Source organism: Rhea pennata, chromosome 24 (assembly GCF_028389875.1).
Source record: "Rhea pennata isolate bPtePen1 chromosome 24, bPtePen1.pri, whole genome shotgun sequence".
In the NCBI taxonomy this organism is placed as follows: domain Eukaryota; kingdom Metazoa; phylum Chordata; class Aves; order Rheiformes; family Rheidae; genus Rhea; species Rhea pennata.
The window spans coordinates 6256850-6263158 of NC_084686.1; the positions used below are offsets into that span (position 1 = coordinate 6256850).

Genomic DNA, 6309 nt, shown 5'->3' on the forward strand with positions numbered 1-6309 from the left:
CTTCAGGAGCCTATCCTAGATTCAAATGCATCTCCAAAGCAGCCCCCATGGACCATCAGAAAATCCTCCTATGCCTTGATGCAGGCACTTGAACTGGCATTTGGCACTATTCCTGCCACCACCTGCGTGGAAAGCAGGATGTAGGACCTGTCCATCTCTTGGCTCTCCCATTTTGAGGAAAATAGTGTCCATGCTATAAATAGGCATTATGCCCTGTGATCCTTTTTATGGGCACTTCTTGGCCCGATGTGCTCCGCCAACAAAAATAACCTCCTCCACCCCCTTCAGCAAGGTTCACCTGAAGCCCGAAAGCTGCATTAGAACAGTGTGTATTAAAGTGCATCACACATCAAGGATTTTAAAATAAACACCAGCGATGTCTCTTTTTGATCGCATTCCTTTCCACGACAGGCTCATGATTTCCAAGCCAAGAATGTCACTAACCTCTCATATTTCTCCTGGTCATTTCTGTCCTGAAGTTGGAATGCAGCCACAGGCAAAATGGGGTTGAATGCCTCTATGTCACGCATCCAGATTTAAGAGACATTATCTCATCGATAGCGAACAACAAGGCTGGCACGCCGTCAGGCGCGATATTCCCTGGAAAGTTCAACGTGCGTGGTGAGGGCAGACTTAACTAGCAATGCTAAGCTCGCACTAGTTTAGTGTGGTGAGATCCTGGCTGACCGCCTTAGCGAAATAGTTCTGTGGAGCTGGAGAGCAGCGTGGGTGAGGGCCCCATGCTTGTGAGAGAGGGAGGATGCAGAAGGACTGAGGAAGGTTGTGTGGCGCAGTGGCTAGGAATGACTAAAAAAGAGGTTGCATGGAAGGAGGGAGGGGAACGAGGCTGAAAACTGCACTATGCTATTATGGCTAGACAGAAAAATTACGTTGTGGGGAGAGGGAGGAACTCGGATCAGATTCCCTGGAGGAGCCACGTAGAAGATTAGCGTGAGAGAACAGGACTAGCATCATTACCTTTCTTGGGTGGCAAGGACGGAACTAAAACTAGAGCTGAAAGCTACTAATACCCTTTTGAAAGCTCCTTACACTTGTTCTGTAGGTGGTGGTGTCCTTAAGAAAAGTTCGTCTTCCTTTCTGCTTGGCGGCAGTTGTATTTACCCTGGAGTGTGGCACAAGTACTGGCAGATGACACGGCACTAAGAGGTTTGGCAATCCATCAGCTCTCTGGATTTTTCTAAGGAAAAACTTCAGAAGAACCTGGCTCCATTTTGATGTGAAGTTAGGAACCGATTATAATAGAGGAATAAATCACTTGGGAAAGAATAAAGACATTTTCATAGGAGCAAACCTGCCCAGCTCTGCCTAGAGTCAGTTAAGAGAAAACAACCCCTTTTGAGGCATAATTCATCTGAAGAATTTATCTCCTTTATTGTGAAATGTGTTATGTCCTGAAAGTGCCTATTTCTCTTCAATGACTATAAGCAGACGTTTGAGACATCTAGGTTGATCCTGCTCTGTCCTGAAAGAGGCATCCAGACTTCTTCTGGGTCACACAGGCCGTGAGAGGTGGAGGACGGGCAGTCCCAAGCTGGTCCCCTGCACGTGGGAGCCCACCTTCCCTGTGAAGCAGAGGGCTCCAGCAGTGCCTGGACAGAGCTGCGTGGAGTCCCAGCTCCAAAACAGCGGGCGCTGAAAGCCTGGCAGGCACCGAAAGCCTTGCAGCCGCTGCCAGCGCTGCAACGGTGTTTGCAGTGAGCGTGCTCCTGAAATAACCTTAAACTGCTAAGCAACCTTACTGCTTACAGGCCCCAGCACGGCAGGAGCAGGTCATGGCTGGAGCCATCTCCCTCAGCTATGAACAGCTCTTGAAAGGGCCACAGACCTGCAGGTGTTCCTCAGGAAACAAATGCACTGAAACCTGGTAGTTCCTGAAATAAGAGGCCAGGGTGTGTCTGTGTGCTCTGCGACGGGCAGGTCTGAGCTCACAGTCAAATCCAGACTTGCCTGCCCAAAGGAAAGACCCGTGGCTGCATGAGACTCTTGCATGGACCTTGGCTGTTGTGGAGAGAACTGGAGGTTGGTGGGTACTGGACATCCCGCTGTGCTCCAGAGCAGCTCTGACAAAGTGCGGCAGGGATGTGTTGGACCTGTCTGGCCGGGAAGCAGGCGAGCTGCGAGGTCCGATTTGTGCTCACACTTACTCTCAACCTTGCAGCACAGGCCTAGCTGGAAAAGCCAAGGGAGTTACATAGACAGGTCTTCTCGCTGGCCAAGCTGTTTCAGACTGGGCTGCAGACTGTCGTGTGGGACACCGGGGCTGGGGAAGGAGATGCTCCTGGAAATGCCTGTCCTCATTGCTCCTTCCTGGCTGGTTTTCCTGGCTTGCAGCAGAAGCCACAAGAGGGAGCTTCAGGGCTGTCCCTCGGTTTTTCCCCGGGCCAGGCTGAGGCACAAGATGGTGCTGTTGGCCCAGCCATCACCAAGCTTCACAGCAGCAAGGATCAGTCTTGCAGGAACAGGCGAACGAGGACACTGTCTCTGTCCTGGGTGCCCTGCATCCCCTCCGGCCACAGCACTACCCGGTGAGCTAGAGCTCAGAGGAAGCCTCAGTTCCCAGGTAATCGTTTTTTTCTCCTGGATTTTAGCCCATTTCCAGCCCTGCATCGGGGTGAATCCAGGGCTCTGTGAGGTTTTCCTTGGAAAAAGCTAGTAGACAAGTGAACTGGAATAGACACATGCCTGGGAACCTGGCTGCACATCCAGACCTGCCCTTCTGCCGTGCCCTCAGATAATGTCCTGGCCACAGGGCTGAAGGGTGTGCGTCTCTGAAGGCTAAATCAGTTATTAGAAGTGAAATAGGTCCTGTAGGAGAGCTCGAAGGATTCCATGCTCTGGAGAGACGTTAACCTCAGGATGAGACAGCTCCTCGGGGTGGGGAGAAGAGGGTGGGGGTGTCCCCATCCCAGGTGGATGTCAGCACTGCCAAGTGATGGGGAGGTAGGGTGCGTACAGCTCTTCTTCGTGCCCCTCAGGTGGAAAGCTTCAGATTTGAACACATTTTTCCCATGAAAGATTCCCTGAAACTGGTACATTCCCACAAAAAGCTTTGGTTTCAGTGTATCGGCATTTTCCGATGAGAAACCATCTCATCGGAAAATTCCCAACCAGCAAAGAGAAACTCCCCAGTGAATGAGGGGAAGTATACTGTCACACACAGCAGCAATTTAATACCAGTGGAGTCTTGTGTCTAGAGTTTCTGGGTAAAGAACGACAAAATGCAGCCAGCACCACTCATGGTAAGAGGGGAAAGCGTGAAGTCTTGCAATTCGGAACTGTACCAGGTTTGCCTGCTTAGCCTGCTGCCCATTTTCTCACATTTTCCCCGTGATATTTCCCATTGCTCTTCATCCGGGTGTTACTGCTTTCTGTACAGGCAGAGGGTGCAGCTTGCAATCGTTGCAGGTTGGAGGCAGCACAGGCAGGACCTGCAAGGCTGATGGAGGCAATGGAAGTGCAAGCTGAAGCTTGGGTCATCCTGCCTTTCATAGATCTCCTAGGCTAAGCATGGAGTTTGAGACAAGGGGAGAAACTGAGAAGAGGGAGTTACCTTCTCACAGGCAGACCTGGTTGTTGGATTGCAGTGGTCACATATCCCTAGCTAGTCCCAAGTCCTGTGTCTTAACAAGACCTGGGAAAAATACTTGTGCGTGCTATGGAGACAGCTCTCCCTTTTCAAGTTTGCTTCCTTGAGAGCAATATTAGGGCAGTCTCTTGCCTATGTGACAGCTCTTTCTGACACACTGTGGGACACTGTTGCTAGAGTGGACTCTGACCACCCTTGGCAGGTGCCTTGCTGCTTCATGGCTGGAGGAATAGGATCTGGGTTTCTGGCAGCGTAATGCTCTAGCAGTCCATGTGGGCTTGTGGAAGTGTGAAAGGGAAAGCAAGGTTTGTGGAGAGAGGAGATATCCCATACAGACCAGCTGCTAACATGGGAGAAGATGGTGCTGTCCTAGAGCTTCCGTTCCTATGTGACACACCAGAAGCTAGTTATGATGTGGCTCTCTACTCCTAAAAGCAGCCCCACAAAATTTGGCTCTTACTGCTTCTCTTCTTTGTATAATCACTGACTGCAAATGAGGTCCTAACCTCAGGCATCTTCACGCACAGATGAGTAGCGAGCCCCCTGGAGATGCCCTCTGTTTCCCAGCCCGTGCGTGCTGCTTTCCTGCCTTGGTGTCCCGGTGAATGCAAGAGCATCCACCTGCCTTTGCCACTCTCCATACCTGTGAATGAAGCTGCTGGGAGCAGCATGAGCACTTCATGGCTCAAAGCTGGACCTCACACACTGTGTGTCCTTAGTGGGATGAAAGCAATGGAGCAAGAGACTTAAAACCACAATTAGGTTATTTAATCTACCTTTCTATGCCCAGGAGCTCCTCTTTGTACATTGAGCTAAATTATTTTGTCACACATCAGATTCAGAGGAGTTGCACAAGAGAGGTGGAGGACAGACTGCAGCCAGGGATCTTCTCCAGGGCTTTGTCCGTTTTGGATTTAAATGATTCCCCTGAGAGGGCTTTTGCCAGTCCCCACATGGGAATATTTCACAGCCTCCTAGGTCTCTGATGGAAAGCTTGCCTCCCTTCTGGAGCAGGTATTTCACCTGGGTTTGAAGGCTTCTTTCGCTCCAACTATTTTCCTGGTGGTTGTCTCTCTGGCAGAGGTTAGCGAGTTCCTTTGTGAAGCCTGCACTTCTCAGATGTTATGTCTGGAAGTTTGCTCTGTTTTTTTGGCGAGGAGGCCCAGGGTCTGGAAGTGGAGAGGCTTTTATGGGAACCCAAGTCCCCTTTTGACACTACTTCCTTGTGCTTAAATTACAGGTTGAGTTACAGACTTGAACATTTTCTGGTTGGATATCTTTCATTGTCAAAGGGGATTAGGCTAGTGATTATTTACATGCACCTCTATTACACAGAGTCTGTTTCTTTTCTTTTCTTTTCTTTTTTCCCCTGGGTAGTTCTACATAATATGTAAACGTTGACTAAAGCACTCCCATAGATGGAGGAGAGGGAGTGAATGAGGCCCCTGCTGCGCAGAATGGAATGGGTAAGTCGACATCTCTGGTCCTCTTCCCTCCACACAGGGACACACCATTGCCCCAGCGGCCAGGTACATTGCCTCTCTCCGGAACATTTGGAATTGGTTACAGCAGGAGACTGAGTACTTGGCACGATGGGCCAATAGCTTGATCTAGGGCAGCTCCTCTGGAGCTTTGGCTGTTCCCCAGTAAATGGGGATATTTTTGAGAACCCAACAGGCGTGACTTTTTAAAGAGATTTTTGATAGAAGTCCCATTTACTCCTTTATTTGGCTTGGGAGGCTTCAGTGGAACAGATTTCTTTACATGTCCTTGAGTGTTATTTGATTAAGGTTATGACTGCTAATAAACACTCTGAGTCTATTCTCCTTCCCCACCGCTTTTAATTCAGGATAGCTCTGTTGCTGACATGGGATTACACCTTTTTACACCAATGCAAAGGACGAGATTGCCAATTCTACTCCGCTTTCATCAGTTTATCGGTATGCTGCTCATTTCAGGAAACTTTGTTCTGATGTATTCCAGCTTTAGAATGTAAGAGAAAACAGAAATGGGAGGAGTGCCGGGGCGATTCTGGCACAGTAACCGCTTTACTTCCCTTTCCTTCACTCTGCCATTTCCAATCACAAATTCTTCTACAAAACAGCTATAAGAAGAGCAGATACTGTCTTATGAGAAGAGCAGTGACCCATGGATTATGAAAACTCCAGGCTGCAGAATCAAACAAACCAACAAACAAAACCCTGTTTGTGGTGTAGGAGAAGCAGGTTCTGTTGAGAGAGATGGGAGGAAGAAAGCAGAGAGGTGAAAACAGGATAGACTAAAGAGCAAAAATATCAGGCTGGGATCCCAGAGGACTCTGCTCTACCCGTTAGCTAGAGAATGAGCACGTTTCTTAAAATGGTTAGTCTTTTCCTCTGTAAGAAACTTTTTTAAAAAATACTCTTAACTTTTCAGGAAGCGAAACAGAAGAAGTGATGTAGATGTGCCACCTACCCAGCATCACTACAATTGCAGCAGGGCATCTTAGGCAGTACTCAGAGAAGGCTGGAAAGTGAATCATAGCTGAAAGCAGTGACCTGTGGAATAAGGAAGGTGGTGGTCAGGCTGCTCTAGGATCTATAGATTATGTGGAAAGAAAAAGACAAGAGACTTAGAGACTCTCTGTGGCCATCAAGGTCCAAAAAAGGGTAAATATGCAATGTGTAATGAAGGGAAAATCTGCTTGCATGTATCCAGAATCC

At 48.9% G+C, this 6309-nt stretch overlaps 1 long non-coding RNA gene across 1 annotated transcript; it reads left to right on the forward strand.

Annotated features, from left to right (window-relative positions):
* The first annotated feature begins 2496 nt into the window (after positions 1-2496).
* Positions 2497-6085, forward strand: LOC134150652 (uncharacterized). Its single transcript, XR_009960702.1, has 3 exons — positions 2497-2581; positions 4985-5073; positions 6023-6085. It is a non-coding gene; the product is annotated as an uncharacterized LOC134150652 (long non-coding RNA).
* The last annotated feature ends 224 nt before the right edge of the window (positions 6086-6309 follow it).